We start from the raw sequence: 20,534 nt of genomic DNA, 5'->3' as shown, positions 1-20,534 counted from the left end.
ACACACACAGATTTCATAAGGAAAGGCACCCATTCTTTAACTGATCAATGGAAGTTTCTTACAGACAAAATAACTTCTAAAGTAATCCTAAAAGAAACTGTGGTCTTCTGGGCAAGTACTCTAAAATTTCCTCTGTTTGTTCTGCCTGAAACCTGACAAGATGTTTCAAGAATTTAATAACTTGCCCTGGCCGGTTTGGCTCAGCGGTTGGAGCGTTAGCCTGAGGTCCAGAGAGACCCGGGTTCAGTTCCCACTAAGGGCACATACCATGGTTGCAGTTTGTCCCCAGCCCTGGTTGGGTTGTGTGGGTGGCAGCCCCTCACGTCGATGTTTCTCCCTCTCTCCCTCCTACTCTATCCTCAGGTGAGGATTAAAAAAAAATAATAATTTAATAACTCTATGTCCAAAAATCTGGCAAAATTAGAAGCCTAAGAGGATTTTCTAAAATCTTCTCATAAACTTTAGAAGACCCTTTATTTTTAGGTTAGCAGTATAGAGTCCAGGTCTTGTTAAGCAACACAGGGAGAGGAAGGGACACAGATAGTGATTGGTTCCTGTGCATTTTAAACATATCTACAAGAGAAACTACCCAGGTCAAGTCCACAGTCATTTTAAATCATTCTGTCCTCTTATCCCCTTTGTAAAGTCAACAATTTTTTTATGTACTAAAAGACATTTGTAAGGTATCTCGCCGAAGAAGAAAGAGAAAAGGAGCTGCAAAAGCAGGTGAGAACATTTCATTGAAGTGTTCTAGGTGAGGTTCACTGGTCCACGTAGTGGGAGCCAGAGAAGTCGTGCTGCCTGGAGAAGATTTATAGGGATGTTAGGGACCCGGGTAGGGTGATTAGGTGTGGCATCAGATGACTGGCTAGCTGCTGGGGAGATTCGGGTGTGACGTATGTTGATTGGCTGGGAAGCATGGTGAGACGTGACCAGGAGTGTGACCTCAGCTGCATCCGGGTAAGGCCAAGCCTCCTGAGTTAGGTTTCGATTTCTTCTCTGGCCGTCCATTTCCCGGTCATGCGACTCCCTGGAGCCCACCGACATTACAACATTCACACCCTGGCTGATGTGGTTCAGTTGGTTAGAGTGCCGGTCATCCTGTGCACCAAAAGCTCATGGCTTTGATTCCCAGTCAAGGCACATACCCAGACTGCAGGTTCAATTCCCATTCAGGATGCATATGGCAGGCAACCAATCAATGTTTCTCTCTCTCCCTCTCCCTTCCTCCTTCTCTAAAATCTATTTTTTAAAAAGAAGACATTTGACCTGGCTCATTTGGCTCATTGGTTAGAGCATCGACCTGCGGTCCAGAGAGACCCAGGTTTGGTTCCTGCTAAGGGCACGTACCTCGGTTGCAGTTTGTCCCCGGCCCTGGTTTGGTCGTGCGGGTGGCAACCATTCAATGTGTCCCTTTCACGTCGATGTTTCTCTCTCTCTCTCTCTTCCTCCCACTCTATCTGAACAAAAAATGGAAAAATGTCCTCAGATGAGGATAAAAATATAATAATAAATAAATAAACAAACAAACAAACATACAAAGACATTTACTGAATTGGTAAAACACCAAAACATACAAACTTGAAAAATCCAGTTACAAAATTTAGACTAAACTAAACAAACTAAACTAAAAATCTATTTATTATAACAAGAAATGACACAATCTTCTAGAATAAGCAAGCCCTGTCCCTTATTCAAAAACATCAACAATTTCACTTATTCATTCCCTAAGCATTTACTAAGTACCAAATTTTTTTCAAAACACATAGAAATGTGCCACAGTTGAGTTAGTATGTCCTCAAATAGCTCTTCATTCTGAATTCATTCAACAAATATTTGGGGATAGGCCCCCATGCTGCATACTGGGAATTCTACAGCAAATAAGACAAGCTCTGAAGAAATAGAGAATAAAAAAAAAGAGAGCAGATAATAAATTAGTATCGTTAAACTTCATGTGTACCAGTAACAGCTCCAAAAAGGGTCCCGAATTTAAGGGCTGCAGATGTAAAGGGATTCTATGGAAAGTAACCTCACCTTGATCTTACTTTGGAGGGTAATCACGCCCAGGCATGTAACTTTTTTGTAAACGGTTTATCTTTGCCTCAAGCAAGCCCTGTCAATTGTTCTTGTCCCTCTAGGTTAATACACATTTGAAATGCCAGAGTAATCCTCTCTTTACAAGCCCTCCAGAAAGCAACCACAATCAAAAAAGCATGCAATCTTGTTAACTATCCTGTAACACAATCCTTCCTTTGCTTTCTCCCACCTTCGTGTCATCTTTAGTTCCCTCCTGAATTCCAAATGCATAAAGGAAACTGCAACACCGTCCTTCTTGGGAGCTTTTGAGATCTTGCTTCCTGGCAATTATCATCAGTTTGGGCTCAAATAAACTCTTACAAAAGTTCTTTACAGGTTTGGAGGTTTTTATAGAGGCCAGATATACAAATTAAGCAAGCTGTACTCAACCACTCCCTTCTTTTATAAAGCTAAATGGACGACTCTAGTAGGACTATCTGGGCAAATTACTTAATTTCCTCATGCCTGTTTGCTCCTCTATTAAAAATGGAGATAATAATAACATTTCAGGCCTGGCCGGTTTGGCTCAGCAGTTAGAGCATCGGCCTGCGGTCCGGAGAGACCCGGGTTTGGTTCCCGCTAAGGGCACGTACTTCGGTTGCAGTTTGTCCCGGCCCTGGTTGGTCGTGCGGTGGCAGCCACTCAATGTGTCCCTTCACGTCCATGTTTCTCTCTCTCTGTCTCTTCCTCTCTCTCCCTCCCACTCTATCTGTACAAAAAATGGAAAAATGTCCTCGGGTGAGGATAAAAAATAAATAAATAAAAAATAATAACATCTCATGGGGCTGTTGAAAGTACTAGATAAATTAAAGGCTTAGAATTCTCCCTGAGACTTATTAAGACTCAATAAGGTTTAACTTACATTGGTAATATGAAAGGTGGAATTAGCTTTTGGTTGGTGGTCTGGGAATGTAACCTGGATGTTTTTTATTTTCATAGAAAAATCCTTCTTGACTTCCAAACTTTCCACCTACGGCCTCTCATACTTGACATGGCTTTTACCGGTCTACTTTCCCCCACTGTCCAGCTTCCACAGGCCCAGCCATTTCTGTTGCCCCAGGGCTCAACCCAATGACTGCTGAATGAGCAACAAAATGAACACACTTAACAGAGAACTTCAGGAATCCACTTATACAATTTTCCATCCAAAGGTATAAACAGGAAATGGGTGTGATTAACTAGAACTTGGAAACTTTCCTCCTACAACTCCCTATCTTATCTCAACAGCCCAATCTATGGGGCACAAATAGCCAACGTGCTGCCTTCTGCCCGTGGAGCAGCAGACTTCAAGGTGGTGGTAGCTGACAGTGGCAATGATGCCATTTCTGCGGCTATAGGAGCAGTCTTTATTGACTGCTTTTTTTTTTTTTTTTTTTTAGTATACGGAGAGGTTTTGTTGGGGAGGAAAAGGCAGAGGACAAAGACAGGAAATAGTGTTGGTTTCAGGCTTAGTGTTGGTCACAATTTGCCTCCCTCTAAAACATAATCAGCCCGGCCTGTGTGGTTCAGTGGTTGAGTGTCAACCCATGCACCAAGAGGTCACTGGTCCCGGTCAGGGCACTTTCTCAGGTTGTGCGCCAAAACCCCAGTGGGGGGTGTGCAGGAGGTGGCCAATCGATGTTCTCCCTCATGGATGTTTCTATCTCTCCCGCTCTCTAAAAATAAATAAAGAAAAGAAAAACTTTAAAAAATAAAACATAATCAAATTTTACATCCAATCCCAGACCTGAGGCCAGGGTGGGAATCACAAAGACATGCCCAAAAAGACTAACCCTCCAGCAGTACCTACAGGAACAAATCCCCTCTCTCACTGAAAATATTCCTGGACCGAGCTTTTGGGGCTGTTCAGATAACAGAGGTTCTCTCAGAGGAATTTCTGAGGCAAGTTTACTTATGTCCTCCACAGTGCATACAACGGAGGTTACTTTTCTCAGTGAAGCACAGCAGAAAGAACAGTAAAACAGACTTTACTTCTTTCCCTGGCCAGTTTGGCTCAGCAGTTGAGCCTTGGCCTGTGGACCAGAGAGTCCCAGGTTCGGTTCCTGCTAGGGGCACATACTTCAAAAAAAAAAGACTTTACTTCTTAAAATTTGGTGGTGACAATTCAAAATCTCTGCTAAAACAATGAGAGGACTCGAGGAGGAAAAGCAAGAAGAAAGAGAAAAAACGTTTTTAAGTTTGGGCAATTTCATTGCCATTCCCTGTTCAGAAGTATATGACCCCCAAGAACAAAATAGTTCTCTGTCTTTTGGGGTTTAGGACCGCTTCATATTCATAAAAATTACCAAGGCCTGCCAAAAAGCTTTCATTTATATGTTTATCAATATTTACATATTATAAATAATAACTAGGACTTTATAAAAAATATTGTCTCACTAGCTTCTTTAAAAATATGTTGTGCTCGCTTCAGCAGCACAGGTACTAAAATTGGAACGATAGAGATGTGCAAGGCCCCTGCGCAAGGAGGACATGCAAAGTTATGAAGCGTTCCATATATTTTTAAAATAATAAGTAAAAATAATAATGTTAATGTAAGTTATATATTTTTATGAAAAATTAAGATTTATGAGATGAGCACTGTCATGCATTTTTGCAAATCTCTTTAATGTCTGCCTTAAGATAACTGGATTCTCATACCTGCTTCTGCATTCAATCTCTTGCAATAAGTCAGAGATTTTCAACCGAAGTATTGCAAGAATTCTTAAGATACGCAATACCTGACTATTTAGTCAGGGGCACTGACCTCTTTTCCCTTAGACTGTTAAATAAAAAATGACAACAGCCAACACAATAGCTGTCTGGTGTGAATGAATCAAAATTATACTTTTCATGAGATTGGCAAAAAATATATTTTTTGCCGTGCCGCAGAATTTTAGCAACTAGTTTATGTGTGTTACGAGATGAGAAAGGTTGAAATTGCTGCAGTAAGTGGCTTTGGTTGAAGTATATTTAAAATATCAGTCTCAGACAGACACGTAATTTAAAAAAAATCAGTATTGTGGGTTCATCATGTAACCACAGGAAAACTCCATTTTAAACTCATAAGACAACAAGGAAAAAGGGCAAATAATATCTTAATACCATTATGAAAATAATTTTGATTTTGAGGACCCTTTGAAAGGATCTCAAGGACCTCAGGAATCACACAGCCCACAAGTGACTACACGCAGGCACCAGGGTGAGTATGAGAGACATGACCTACTGTTTCCTGGCTGGTCTCAGGTTCCACGTGCATCTTAGTCTGAGCATCATATCTCAATGAGTGCACTGTAGTATTACAACATCCCCTGTTTAACCTGGTATTCACTGAGGAAAGTCCCAACATAGAGAAAAAGTAATTAGACATCAAATCTTCGTGTACTATAGTTTATGAGCAATGTAAGGAACTTATAAAGGATCATTTTGACTGTGTACCATTTTTAACTTGAAGCTGATCTTAGTGTCTACCACATTCTCTCTCCCATAGATGTCACCAAAGGATGACAAGTATGAGATCAAGTCTTCAGGATTCATAGCAGAATATACTTTATCAGTTTATCCACTCTTCCTTTAAAATACCAATACCTCTAAGAATAGTTTTATGCATTCGTTTAAAAATACTTTGGCAAATCATATTGTTCTAATAAAAATAAATAAATAAATAAAACTGTGTCCCAAATACCAACACCAAAGGGTAAGAACCTATGATTACAAATAGCTATCAAGCCCTGGCCAGTGTGGCTCAGTTGGTTGGAGCATCATTCCATACACAGGAAGGCTGAGGGTTCAATTCCCAGTCAGGGCACATACCTAGGTTGCAGGTTTGATCCCCGGTTGAGGAATGTATGGAAGGCAACCAATCTATGTTCTCTCTCACATTACTGTCTCTCTCTCTCTGTCTCTCTCTGTCTCTCTCTCTCTCTCTCTCTCTCTCTCCCCCTGTCTCTCTCCCACCTTTTCTCCCTCCCTTCCCCTCTCTCTAAAAAGTCAATAAGCATATCCTCAGATGAGAATTTTAAAAAATAGCTATCAAATATGGCACAAGAACGGTCTTAGTACTCTATAAAAGGAGAAATCACTTCTGCCTCCTGATATTGGGGAAGTCTACAAAAGAACCTGAAATTTAGGAAAGTACTTGAAAGATGGCAAAGGGTTTGAGAGGTGGTGATGGAATTGATGGTGGTTAGAAATGCAGAGATTTCAGACTGGAGGAGAATGCAAGGACATCCATATTAAGGTACGGTGAAGCCATGAGGTCACTGGGAAGCAGAGATAGGGAAGATAAAAGAGCCAAGAACCTTTGGAAACATCTAAGCTAGCATGCAGAAGAAAGACTTCAGGGAACAAGGAACACAGTTATAATCAGGATTGGGACATGATACCACCTGAAGTAGAGAAGGGAGAAAGTTCTTCTCTTTAATAAAAAAGTTTGCATTACTATAAAAGTAGGACATGTCAAAGAAAAATTGAGAAGATGTGTTTAATATTGCAAAGAAAGTAAGAAGGATGTTGATTTTTGTCCATGATGAGCAAACAGATAGAAAAAAAATTCAGGGAACAGGTTGCAAACAGAGGAGGCAGCTAGTGTAAGATACTCTCAGGAGAAACAACATTAAAAACAAGAACCACACTGCCCTGGCTGGTTTGGCTCAGCAGTTAGAGCGTTGGCCCGGGGACCGAAGAGTCATGGGTTCAATTCCAGGCAAGGGCATGTACCTCAGTTGCGGTTCAATCCCCAGCCCTGGTCAGGGCCATGCAGGAGGCAACAGGTCAATGTGTCTCCCTCATATCAATGTTTCTTTCTCTCTCTCCCTCCCACTCTGTCTGAAGATGGATGGAAAAATATCCTCTGGTCAGATTTAAAAACAACAACAAAACAAGAATCACAAATCAACAATACAAAGCAAAAGCCAACATCAGTGTAGCCTTTCATATGTGCCAAAGGCTGTGCTAAATGCTCGTGTGCTTGAGCTAGAGTAATATTCACAACTGTGACAGATACAATTAGTATCACCTCTTTTCAGGGAGCAGTTTCTACCTAACACCAGCACCAGAACTCTTTCCCACAACGTTTAATAGGAAAGTTGAAAGAAAGTTTATTTTATGTTGAGAAAGCCTGGACACTGGTTGTAGAGAAAAGAGAAGTCAATAAAAATAGAAAGAGAAGACACAAAATAAAAATGAAAACGACTTTAGGGACTATGGGGGTGAGGGGCAAGGAAAGAAACAGTAGGGACAGCGAAAGAGGAAGGCTCAGTCTCAAAGAAAATGCGCCCCCTTCTGATCGAGGCAAGAAGTGGATGGCAATGTTGCCCAAGACCCTATTATCTGTGTTCTACAGAAAATCAGAGCCCAATTAGCTCTGAAGGCTGAGACTCTCAGCATTCTCCTTTGCCCCTGGAACCCAGAGAGAGACAGGAAGGTAGGGGAACCCATGTGCAGGCACAGTGCCCCTTCTATTGTCAGCACTGGCCAGGGCAACAACAGCCAGTCCGGTGTATGACCTAAAGATCACAGACCATATGAGATGCTCTCTCAATATAGGGTCCACCAAACTTAAGATAGATGGAGAACACCCCTAATATCCCACTGGACACCCTCTGGAGACAACTGCCGCACATATTCCAGGGATGTCCTTCATATGGTTAACCTAAAAAGGTATGCCTCCAAATATCAGAATTTGCAGACACATACACTAAGCAAATCGGGAATTGGGGTAAAGGATTAGAGTAAATGTATTTGGGAATCTCTGGGCGATTGGAAGTCAGGACAAGGTACAATGAAAAGAAAGGAAGGTAAATTTGCTCTCTTCTCTAGCTTGTAAAAAAAGCCCTATCATCAAACTGGAGAAATCTTGTTCTCCCTGGTGACTGACCCCTGGGGGTTGTTAGAGCAATTTCATGAACATTCCTTTAGCTGTACTTAGAAATAGGCATTCCACTTGCATTTTAAAAAAAATAATTAATTATAATCACTTCAGGTAAACCTTTTATAACTGTGTGCCTAATTGCCACAGACCAAAAAACAAACAGAACAGATTTGCTATGTTATAAATGCTGCACTTAGTTCTTGTATTCAAAGACTTCACTCTTTTACTCATGGGAATGTACGCCAGGCCCCAGCAACATTTTTATAGGTAATTTTGCAAATGGTTTAAAACCACAACGTACAACAGATGACACAGGGAGAATTTAATCTCCCTCCCACTCTTGTACTCTGGCCATCCAGTTTCCTTCACCCAAAGGAACCTGTTACAGTTTGTTGTGCATTCTTCCAAATACAGTAAGTTACACAGAGATATATTATACACACAGTTCTGTACCCTGCCTTTTCTTCACTTACTAATTACTTGGATATCCTTATGTTTTTGCACAATACAATTATTTATTCTTTGGGCGGCTGACAGTATTCTTTTGTATGGAAGTCCCATCATTTATTTAACCAAAACACATGCAGCAGTTTTCGTGTATACTTATATCAGCAGGATAAAAACCTACAAGTGGTCCTGGCCGGTTTGGCTCAGTGGTTGGAGCGTTGGCCTGTGGACCAGAGGATCCCGGGTTTGGTTCCCACTAGGGGCATATACCCCCCAAAAACAAACAAACAAACAAACAAAAAACCTACAAGTGAAATTTCTAAGTTAACTCAGATACTGTCGCTCTGCCCTCCATAGAGGTTGTACCAATTCATAAGCAAAAGGTATGAGGTATTAACAACTTTTATACATTGGAGAATACACTGAAAATAATGCATCATTGCTTTAAAGAACTACAGTATTTTTTATTAATATTCAAATTCCTTCCAAAAAGATCCAAGTGACCCAACTTTTCCTATATAATAAAAAATAAAAGACAAAACAGCTTTATTGCCTGAAGAACAATCATCTCCTTAAGCAACTAAAATGGCTTTAATGTTCCAATATATCTCTCTCACATCAATCTCTCTCTCTCTCTCTCTCTCTCTCTCTCTTTCCTCTCTCTCCCCCTCTCTCCCTTCCACTCTATCTAAAAAAAAAAAAAAAAAAAAAAAAAAAAAAAATCAATGGAAAAATATCTTTGGGTGAGGATTAACAAAAAAACAAACAAAAAACATCAACAACAATAAAATAGCTTGAATGTTCAGAAGTGAAAATGCATCTCCAGCAGAACTTTGAAAAGACGTATGTGAATATTGAACAGCAACAAAGACAACTGAAGACCAGAGGACATCAACAAAATGAGTGCTGGTTTTCTGATTATTTTCTTCAAAGGTTGCAAATTCTTTGAAAAGTGGTAGGTTATAGCAGAGAAAACAAAAAGAGGAATTAGAGGTCGGAAGTTTGTGTTTTTATTGCCCACTGACTATGGACAGTCCATTCATCTGTATGTAACTCAGCTGACTGGGTATATAAAACCTACCGCACCAGGTTTATATAGAAAGAAAAGTCTTACTTCAAATCAAACTGTAAATCTGTATTTACTTCCCCCACCTAAACATGCCCCCTCCTTTATTCCCTAAGGGGTCCCCAGTATATCCAGGTGTCCAAGTTAGAAACAAGAGCACCATTCTTAATTCTTCCCTATCCTTACTTCCCATCCAACCAATCAAGACCTATCAATTCTATCTCTTAAATAATTCTTGCATCTGGCCATCTCTCTACATCTATATTACCACTACCTTAAAGTCACCATGAATTCTTGCCTAGATTGCCTCCCATGTGGTCTTTCCGCCTCCAAATGTCTTTTTTGAACAATTCTCTAAAATAAAACCTATAATATTCTCTAAATTTTCTCTTCATTTAATTTTTTTCATCACCATTTATCCCCTATATACCCTCTTCTACCTCCACCCACTCCCCCCCGCAATCACCACACTGTTGTGCCTGTGCATGAGTTCTTTCTCTTTTTCTTTTTTGCTCAATCCCTCCACACACCCCCAATAACCCCCACCAGAGCTGTCTTCCTGCTCTCTATCTCCCTATCTATGAGTCTAGTTTGCTTATTAGTTCAGTTTTTTTCATTAAATTCCACATATGAGTGAAATCATGGTACTTGTCTTTCTCCGATTGGCTTATTTCACTTAGTATAATGTTCTCCAGGTCCACCCAGAAGCCTATAATCTTCTTAAAGTAAAAAAGTAAGCAACTCATTCTCACCTAAAACCTTTCATTCAGTGGTCCCCCAACTGCCTTCAGGATAAAGTTCAAAAGTTCTTCATAAGATTTATAGCCGAGCACCATAACTGAAGTCTGTTCTCTCCACCCCCTCCCCCACCCCCACCCCCACCCCTGCCCATCTCTATCTCAATCTCTACATTCTAAATCTCCTAAACAACATTAAATTCCCCAAATACACCTCGTGGCATTCCCCACATGCTTTTCTTTCCCTAAGATACTATCCACTCCACTCCTTTTTCCACCAATTTAGACACCATGTCTTCTAGAAAACCTTTCTAGAAACTCTTTCTGGATCTCAGAATCAGGAGCTCCTTCTGTGAGCCTTCTGTGTTTACACAATGCACTGTGCTGTCATGACCTATTTAGACCCAGACGTTCTAAGCCCCATGGGTGGAATTGCCTTGTTCATTGTAGAATCCATAGCACCTAGCTGAGTTCTAGTCATATAGGAGCATTTTACCATAGTTTTCTAGAATACATTCTAAAGAACAATGGTAGTACATGGGAGGAAAAGAAAATGTTTTCTGACCATCTAAGTACATACAAGTCTTGTGACTCTATAGAGGATAAATTTTCTATTGTCCCCAAAAGTTTATCTGACCAAGGATCACCTCTGACAGTGCCACACACTTGTTTCCACAGGATGCAATTTTGGAAGATTCTTTCTCAAGACATTTCCACCAGGTATCTACTAAGAATATTTCATTCCCTAAATCATAAATTTTAATGGAAGACTTTTATCTTCACCTTTAAGATTTTTAACTTAATATTTTAAAAAATGTTTTTTTTTCTTTATTGATTGTAGAGAGAGAGGAAGGGAGAGGAAGAGAGAGAGAAACACTGATGAGAGAGAACATCAATTGGCTGTCTCCTGCATGTCCCCCACTGGGGTTCTGGCCTACAACCTGGGCATGTGCCCTGACCAGGAATCAAACTAGGGACCTCTTGGTGCATGGGTGGATGCTCAACCACTGAACCACACTGGCCGGGCTTTAACTTAATATTTTTAAAACACCTTTGAAATATCTAATTTCACTTAAAGGACTACTTTAAGATAAAGATTTAGGGTAGGGCACAAATCAATTTTGTTTTTTGTTTTTTGGGGTTTTGTTTTTTGTTTTTCAGAAAAATATAAGTTCACATCCAGATAACTAATTTCCTTAAAATGCAAGGAGGAAAAAGATGTTTTAATAAAATGAGGGCAATCCAGGAAGTTGGGAATCAAAAGTCTGTCGGCGGGAGACCTAGAATCCTCTGAGTAACTAACAAAGGTTGGCAGATGCAAAATATCATCTGCTAGGAGAAAGTGTCCCAACTTCTGCTTCTGGCTGTTACACTTGATTTTCTAAGGCCAATGTTGTTTACAGACTAACTGTACTTTTAATTCAATTCAGGTAGGAAAGGAGAACATGGCCACCACAAAACACCCTTCTCTAAGTCACTGAGGAGCCAAGCTACAGAACAGCTTTCCATTTTCACTGGATTAAGGTTAAGATGTTTCTTCTGTATTTAAGTACAACTGTAAGATGAGAAGAAATCTATTCTATCCATGAGGAAGAGGCCTTGAAATGGCTCAGAAGGCAATCACAAAAGAGGGTGTAAACAAAAGAAAAGCGGCTTTTCTTTGTTAAACAAGTGTGCTCAGAACATGGAGTGATTGTATTAGAATCAGAGACAGGAACAGTCTACCTTAGCCACCTCCAGCTGCAAACTGACAAAGACTCTCCTTGACCAAACTTGAGTCAGGCTCTTTCTGACTTGAATCCTCTTTCTGACTAGGCCGCAATTTTGGCCTCTGTCTTTGGCCCACCTAGTCCAACCAGTTGTAATAAGAATCCTACTGAGTCTGTTTAGAAAAAAATTCCCCACCCTTGGTATATGACCACACTGGCTGTCTTCAGCAAGAATCCTGTTGGGTTGGTCTAACAAGAATCCCCCTAGCTGCATTGTTTCCTCTTAGTCATTTTCCATTCGCTGACTGCCCCATCCAACCTGTTCTTTGGCTAGAAATCTCCAGTTGTTGCTGCATTGGAGTTGGCCCAGTCTTTCTTCCCCCACTGCAGTAGTCCCTCTCGAATAAAGTCTCCTGTGTCATGTATCAAGTGTCATGACAAATTTTTCTTGAACAAAATCCAGGCCACACATATACACACACACACACACACACACGAATCATCTGTAGGTCAGAGAACCAAACTGATAAAACAATGGAATCCCAGTAATGCTGAGAAACCTTCTGGTGGCCCAGACCTTATAGAGTTTTCCCTTCAGTTAAACTTGAAGAATAAACTCTGATGTCAAGAAGACCCCACAGAGAAGAACCTCAAAGGGTTCCCTCAGGGTAAATGGCTCCAAGTCCTTCATCTATCCACCTTGCTCACTGCACTCAATATTTGCTGAGCCCAAATACCAGCCAACAGGATGCAATTTTAAAAATTTTTTTATCTTTATTGTTGAATGTATTAGATGTTCCTCATTTTCCCCCCATCGACCCCCCCCCCTCCTACCTTTCCCCCACACTGTTGTCTGTGTCCATTGGCTAGGCATATATGCATAAAGGTTCTTTGGTTTATTTCTTCCCATCTCCCAACCCCCCTTCCCTTTCGGGTTTGTCAGCCTAGCAACCAATTTGTACTTCTTAATCCCTTCACCTTTTTCACCCATTCTCCCAACTCCCCACCCCCACTCCACCCCCATCTGGCAACCAACAAAATGTTCTCTATATCTATGAGACTGTTTCTGTTCTGCCTGTTTATTTTGTTTGTAGATTCAATTATCGATAGCTATGTATTAATTGCCACTTTGTTTGTTGATATTTTTTGTCTTTTTCTTCAAGAGGACCCTTCAACATTTCAAATAATGGTTTGGTGGTGATGAACTCCCTTAGCTTTTCCTTGTCTGGGAAACTCTTTTATGGTTATCGATTCTGAATGACAGCTTTGCAGGATAGAGTAATCTTGGTCTTAGGTTCTTGCTTGTCATCATTCTGGATATTTCTTGCTACTCCCTTCTGGCCTGCAAAGTTTCTTTTGAGAAATTGGTTGACAGTTTTATAGAAGCTCCCTTGTAGGCAGATAACTGCTTTTCTCTTGCTGCTTTTAAGATTCTCTCTTTGTCTTGAACCTTTTGCATTTTGATGATGATGTGTCTTGGTGTGAGCTTCTTGGGGTTCATCTTGTTTGGGACTCTCTGTGCTTCCTGGACTTGTATGTCTGTTTCCTTCACCAAGTTAGGGAAGTTTTCTTCCATGTTGTTTCAAATAGGTTTTTGATTTCTTGTTCTCCCTCTTCTCCTTCTGGCACCCCAAAGATGCAAATGTTCACATGCATGAAATTGTCCCAGAGGCTCCTTACACTATCCTCATTTTTTTGGATTTTTTTTTCTTTTTGCTGTTCTGATTGGGTGTTTTTTGCTCCTTATATCCCAAATTGATGGTTTGCTTCTTGGCTTTACCTACTCTATTATTGAATCTGTGTAAATTATTCTTTATTTCAGTTAATGCCTCCTTCATTTATGACTGTGCATCCTTCATTTATGACTGGTCCTTTTTTATGCTCTTGAAGCCCTCACTAAGTTCACTGAGGTTCTCACTAAGTTCATTGAGCATCCTTATAAGCAGTATTTTGAACTCAGTATCTGTTAGGTTGCTTATCTCCATTTCGCTTAGTTCTTTTCTTGGGGTTTTGTTCTGTTCTTTCATTTGGGACCTGTTTCTTTGTCTCCTCATTATGGCTGCCTCCCTGTGTTTGTTTCTGTGTATTATTTAACGAGAGGTATGGGGCTAGCTGAGACCAGATGTTGCTTGTTTGAAAGAATTTAGGAAAAACCTGAAGCAGGATCCAAGACAGGCCAATCCTATGGTTAAGCAAGTGGCAACAGCTTGGGTGGGCCTGAAAGTTGGGTAGGGCGGGGCCTCAGGGAATCACCAGGGCCGAGAAAACAGTGTGAGCCAGGTTGCTGGAGTCCCAGATATGGCAGCTGTCTGCTGCCCCCGGGAAGGGCTCACCAAAGAAACAAAGGCCTCTGACGTGAGCACGTCTGTCCCGGAGAAAGCCCCCTCTCCAGCCCTCGCTCCAGTGCCAAACAGCTCAGTTCTTCCCTGTATGTCTCTGGTGCCCCTCGAGCTGCCTCCCCTCCAAGCTTAGAGGGAGAGAGTCTGATAAGCCCATGCGCGGGCCCTTTAGGGAGCTGCCTGGGGCTCCAGCCGCGTCAGCTTCCCTGAGCCTCAGTTCCCGCTGGTTTTTCCAGCCAGAAGTTATGGGGATTCTCTTCCTGGCACTGGAACCCTGAGCGGGGCTCCTGATGTGGGACCGGGACCCCTCAGTCCTCAGGAAGGACCTTCCCAGCCGAAGTGTCGTCCTGATTTTTATCCGCCACACGTGGGTGTGGACCAGCCCATGCGCCTCCGCCCCTCCTACCAGTCTGGATGTGGCTGCTGCTTTAATTCCGTAGTTGTAGGACTTCCATTCGGCTTGATTTCAGGCGCTTTTGAATGATGGTTGTTCTGTAGTTTAGTTGTAACTTTGATGTGGTTGTGGGAGGACGTGGTTACCTACCCGCTATCTTGACCCGAAGTCCCAGGATGCAATTTCTATCTGAAACGTGTCCGCTGTAAGAGCTGCTTCTCAAGAATGTGCTTCCCCAGAGAAACTCAAGAGGCAAAGCTGCCCTCTCAGTGCAATACGTTAGTCTCATAACCTTAAGGTCTTGAGTTCGAGCCTCAAAGTGGGCATATTTCTGGCCACAGTCCTTCCGGATTAATGTCACGTAGGTCAAAAGGAACAACATGCACCATAAATCACAACGCAAAGAAAAACTGGCAAATGTTCACAAATAACCATTTAAAAAAAAGAAACTCAAAAAACCAAAACAGGAGCTTGAGTGGCTTGTCTCTTTATTCTGTTCAAGAACAAAGACCCAATCTGGAAAGTCTTATGCAAAAACTCCAGCTAATTTTAGAAAGAGCTGAAATTTTAAGACTCTGGACCTTCTTCTTTGTTTTGTTTGTTTGTTTGTTTTTTGGTACCTGCCCCTAGAGGGAATCAAACCCAGGACTCTCTGGTCCGTAGGCCAATGCTCCAACTGCTGAGCCAAACTGGCCAGGGCCCTTCTTCTTTGTTTTTATGGAATAAAATCTGCTTGTTGACCCTCTGGACAGAGAGCAAAACTCCCAGCTTAGAAAGCTGAGTTTCTCTAGTCTAGATAAGACTGGAGACCGGGGGCTTGTTTTGTTTTCTGAATCATATTAAAGCAGACACTAACAATGGTGACAGAGGTTAGAGTGTATTAGCTGATCCAGACCAAGGATCTGTATAATCCTCTAGGGCCTCAATTCTGCAGGGAGGAAATTCTCTTTTCTCATACTATAAGATTTAATTTACAAAAACCTCTTGGCTCTTTAAAGTATCAGTAGAGGGTACCTATTTTCTCCGGAAAGAAAGAAGATGTTTTTACATTCAAAGACCAAGCTGCTCCACTGTAAGATAACAATCAGGTCCACTCTGTAAGACAATAGTAACAGCAGGTATCTTAGTCAGTCTGGGCTGCTCTAACAGAATACCAGACTCGGTGGTTTATACAACATTTATTTCTCACAGCTCTGGAGACTGGAAGTTCAGGATCAGAGTGCCTACATGCTCAGGTTTGTGAGAGCCCTCGTCTTGATTTATAAGGCCACCTTCTCCGTGTATCTTCGAGTGACAGAGAGATCACCTCTCTTGTGTCTCTCTTTATAAGGGCACTAATCCTATTCATGAGGGCTCTACCCTCAAGACCTAATTACCTGCCATAGGCTCCACCTCCAAATACCATCACATCATCACATGGCAGATTAGGGCTTCAACATATGGAACTGGGAGACACAAACATTCAGTCCATGGCAGCAGGTTCACAACGTATTCAGCAGTCTCTATGCACCCACCTGTGCAATACAAAGCAGTCTGTTTACATTAACTCTGCCCAGGTGGGAAGTAGGGGCAGTGTCCTCATTGGCAAAATCTCCATTTTACCAATAAGGACACTGAGTCAGAGAGGTTGAGTCATTTGCTCAAGAACATAATAGCTCATAAATGTGACACTGGGATTCACACAGGGGCAGTCTGACTCAAGTTCATGCCCTTAACAACTTGATTGCACCATCACTTACTTGCAGAAATTTCACCTATACCAATCCCTAAAGCTGTATAGTGTTTAAGAGTTTATGAAATCACTTTCCCGAACATCTGATCCCCACACAGATCCTGTGAGGTCCCAGTAGGTAATAATGAGTAAGATCAAGCATAGAAATGTCCAGAAAAATCCCCACTATAGGTACCCTTAGACCCATAGAAAGATATCAAGAGGGTGCTGAACCCTTAGATACTGTATAACAACTTTTATGTGGCTGTGAATATGTGTCTTTCTCAGGACAAAATCTCAAGAGCTGGATCAATAATCATTGCTGCACAAAGGATCTGAATACTGTGCACACTTATGCAAAGAATATATACAAATGGCCAGTGAACACATGAAAAGGCTCTCAACAGCATTAGCCATTAATGAAATTCAAATCCAAACCACAATGAAATACTTCTTCACACCTACTAGGATGGCTATAATCAAAAAGTCAGACAATACAAAGTGTTGACAAAGATGGGAAGAAATTGGAATTCTCCTAGGTTGCTGGTAAGAATACAGAGCGGTGCAGCTGCTTTGGAAAACAGTTTGGCAGGTCCTCAAATGGTTAAACATATGATCTGGTCTTCTTCTAGAAATCTGCCCCACGAGAAGTGAAACTATATGTCCACACAAAAGCTTATACACCAACGTTCACCATTATTCATCATAGCCAAAAAGCAGAGACAACCTAAATATCCATCAATTGTTGAATGGAGAAATGAAATGTGTTGTATTCATACAATGGATAATTAAATAGAAAGAAATAAAGTAGGCATGCATGCTACAACATAGAAGAACCTTGAAAACATATGTCAAGTAAAAGAAACTAGTCACAAAGAAATACATATTGTTTGAGTTCACTTATATAAAATGCCCAGAGTAGGAAAATCCACAGAGGCAGAAAGTGGATCAGTGCTTGCCTAGGGCTGGTGGGGTGGAGACTGGGGCAGACAGCTAAGGGGTATGGGTTTCTTTTTGAGACAATGAACATGTTTTTAAATTGACTGTGGTGATGAATGTACAACTCTGTGAATTTACTAAAAGCCACTAAATGGTGCACATTAAATGGGTGAATTCTATGCTACGTGAATTATATCTCAATAAATCCCAGTAAAAATTCTAAAAGGGAGAGTGGCACAGGCAGAAAGAGAGGAAAATCAACCCTTAGTGGAAAACAAAATACACATTCATTTCTGTTCACAGGCAGAAAGCAGGCCCTAACTACATTTTTTGGTTAGCTCATAAAATACACTGAAACATCTTTTGAAGCAAGTAGTAAAATGTAAAGACCAAGAGGTTTCATATTCAGGAAAGAATCTGTATTTTCTTTACCAAGGAAAAGAAAAAATAATATGGCAATATTAGGCTTTTATTCCAACTTGGGAACTGTCGACTGGGGCTGGGTAGACAGCCATTTATCCACACGGTTTGCAGGTTTGCACTAACCAGCTCACCCCAGTCCCTCCAGGCAGCCTCTCCACTCGCATTTCAGTTTCTCAGCCCCTGAGCTATTGCTTACATCAGATTTTCAAAGGACTCTGATTCCACACATCCACAGCTCTCAGAAAGAGGTGGCCAGCTTTATAGATAAGGAAACTGAGGTAACCTACCTGAGGCCAGGAGGGCTTGTATTCTGCTTTCTCTCAGTACTCTTCCACCTCCTGCTACCATTTGGAGAGAGTTTATAATTACTATATTCTGCTCCCTTTTCAGTTGCGACTGAGGAAGTCAGTGAGAAAGGTAAGCACATGCTGGCATTCCCAAATGGCACATGATTCTCAGACGATGATCTTCTATGCACAAGCAAAGTTTTGCCTAAACCTAAGTCCTTTTGGTTTGGATGAGCAATTTAAGTGGGACCTCCTGGCTCAGATCCCAACACACCCTGGTGCTAGGAAAATAAAGAGAATATTAAACTTGTCCCCAAGGCAGGAGGGAAAAACCCTGGACAGTGTGTTTTCTCCAAGGACCTGCTACAGAGAGCACAAGGTTCTGACAGACAGGGATGTTGCCTCCCCTGGGCGAGGTGGTTTGCTCATGTCAAAAATGATCTTTTATAAGATGTTCCAAGTCCACAATCAGTAAGCTGAGGAGAGAACTTCGGTTGCCCACAGTCATTCACCCCACTGGGCTTTGAATCTGCCTGAAAGAAAATTCTGTAGAATGGACACATATAGTTTAGGAAGAGGTGGGGGAGGGGGAGAAAAAGAACCAAATCCACCAATTTCTCCAGTCAAAACTCAGCACAATCACAATCCTGGAAATGTGACCCTTATCTGGTCCTGGACCATTTCAGGATCCAGAGCAGCACACCGCAAACGCCAGAAAGAAAAATGCAGCAGAACCTGTGCCTGGGAAAGCACCTGCTCGTGCTGCCGAGTAAACATCTTCAATCATTCCAATCAAAACAAGCAGGGATGCTTCGGAAGAGGCACGTGCTTCCAAACCCTGAGATCCAATGCAGACTCTGAGGAAAACACAATGACCGCTTCTCACTGCTCCAACTGCATGCCACTCAGAAACAGTCACTCCAGAATAGCCTTGGAGTTTATATGTAAACCACTGAGCAACTTCTTCCCCAGAGACATGGAAATACCAACACTCACGCAGAGAGAGGGAAAACAGCATTGGCCTGCCCCCAACAAGGGGACCCACTAAATGCTCTGGTGCCAAGTCCATCAGAAGAAAGTTTCCAAGGCAGTCCACTGCTACCCCACCACACAACCCAGAAAAGTCATGAATTCCAGGCAAAAGCTGAACCCAACTGAACGGAGTAGGTTCGGTCACCATATTCAGAGTATAAGACAAATTACATTAAGGATTTTGTGTGAGAATCTCTCCTTTCTCCCCTTAATTGTGGTAAAATACACATAATGCAGAATTCACCATCTTAACCATTTTTTTAAGAGTACAGTTTGGTATTGTTAAATATATTTACATATCTTCAACAAAGTTCTAGATAACTATTTTTTAGAGAAATTTGTTAATTTGCAAATCTGAAATTTTATGCCCATTAAACAACTTCCAAATTCACTCACCACCCAGCTTCTGCCTTTCTATTAATTTGATCACTTTTGATACCTCATATAAGTGGAATCATACAATAATATCTTTTTGTGACAGGCTATTTCACTTAGCATATCCTCTCACAGTTCATCCATGTTGTAGCATGTGTCAGAATTTCCTTATTTTTTAAGGCTGAGTAATGTCCCAATATATGCCTATGTACATATATACATATACTCCACATTTTCTTTATCCATTCAGGATATCTACTTCTATATCTCAAGGGTATGTTTCTGTTGCTCTGGTAGCATCCAACTTACAAAGTTCAATCTGTAATGGTTGTGATTTTCTCCCAAGAGAGAGACAGACAAAACAGAGAGAGACTGGATTGTATAATGTCTGTACTCCACAAGAGGAAAAACAAGCTAACTAAAGCTGCAGCTGAGACCAACTGCATCATCAAGAAGCATCTCACCATTCCTCTCTACCTCAAAAATAAAGGTTTTGTTCACTGTATATCCTCAGGTTCTGCAACAGCGTTTAGCACATAGTTGACACTCAGTAAATACTTGTTGGCTGAATGAATCTAGAAGAATAATTGGTCATGAAGAGAAAAGCACAATGGTAGCAAAAAATGCTATGTGCATGATCTCCATTGACCCAGTTCATCTGAACATATCATTCAAGAAAGCATCAGTATATATTGAAATGGGAAGATCTCCAGGGAACTATTTTTAAAGGAGTCACATTGTGTATCAACATATTCAATATGAGTCTTTTTATGTAAAAACAAATGCACAAGCCAAACAACAAATACATATGTGTATAATAATATACCTAAATAAGATGTTCCAAATCCAATAGCTTGATCACCTCTGGATTGGAGGGGGATGAGGATGAGGGGTAGAAAGGGAACTTCCTGTTTGAATAAGAGAAGCAAAGGGAATCCCCAACACGATGGTGAAAGAAAGCCCAACAGCAGCTGTGCGTTAAACATCAAGAGCAACCAGTCTGGATGGCCAAAGCAGGTCAGCGAGCTGTATTCAAGAAATTGATCCAATAGCTGTTGCACTGGCACATTTTGAGAGAAGATTTAGATAACTAGCAAATAACTTGCAGTTAAATTCGTGAAAACTCCACAGAAAACTCTGCAAGCACACCC

General features: G+C 41.2%; 1 protein-coding gene and 1 non-coding gene across 2 annotated transcripts in view; one reads left to right on the top strand and one right to left on the bottom strand.

Moving 5' to 3' along the window:
- The window catches only part of TRPM6 (transient receptor potential cation channel subfamily M member 6), a 188,612-nt gene that overhangs the window by 126,792 nt on the left and 41,286 nt on the right, over positions 1-20,534 (bottom strand). The gene's annotated exons all lie outside the window — the stretch shown is intronic.
- Positions 4,474-4,575, top strand: LOC118630311. The gene has a single exon (XR_004959560.1). It is a non-coding gene; the product is annotated as a U6 spliceosomal RNA (small nuclear RNA).

Source organism: Molossus molossus, unplaced genomic scaffold (assembly GCF_014108415.1).
Source record: "Molossus molossus isolate mMolMol1 unplaced genomic scaffold, mMolMol1.p scaffold_m16_p_14, whole genome shotgun sequence".
Classification (NCBI taxonomy): Eukaryota; Metazoa; Chordata; class Mammalia; order Chiroptera; family Molossidae; genus Molossus; species Molossus molossus.
This window is presented reverse-complemented; position numbering and strand designations above follow the sequence as displayed.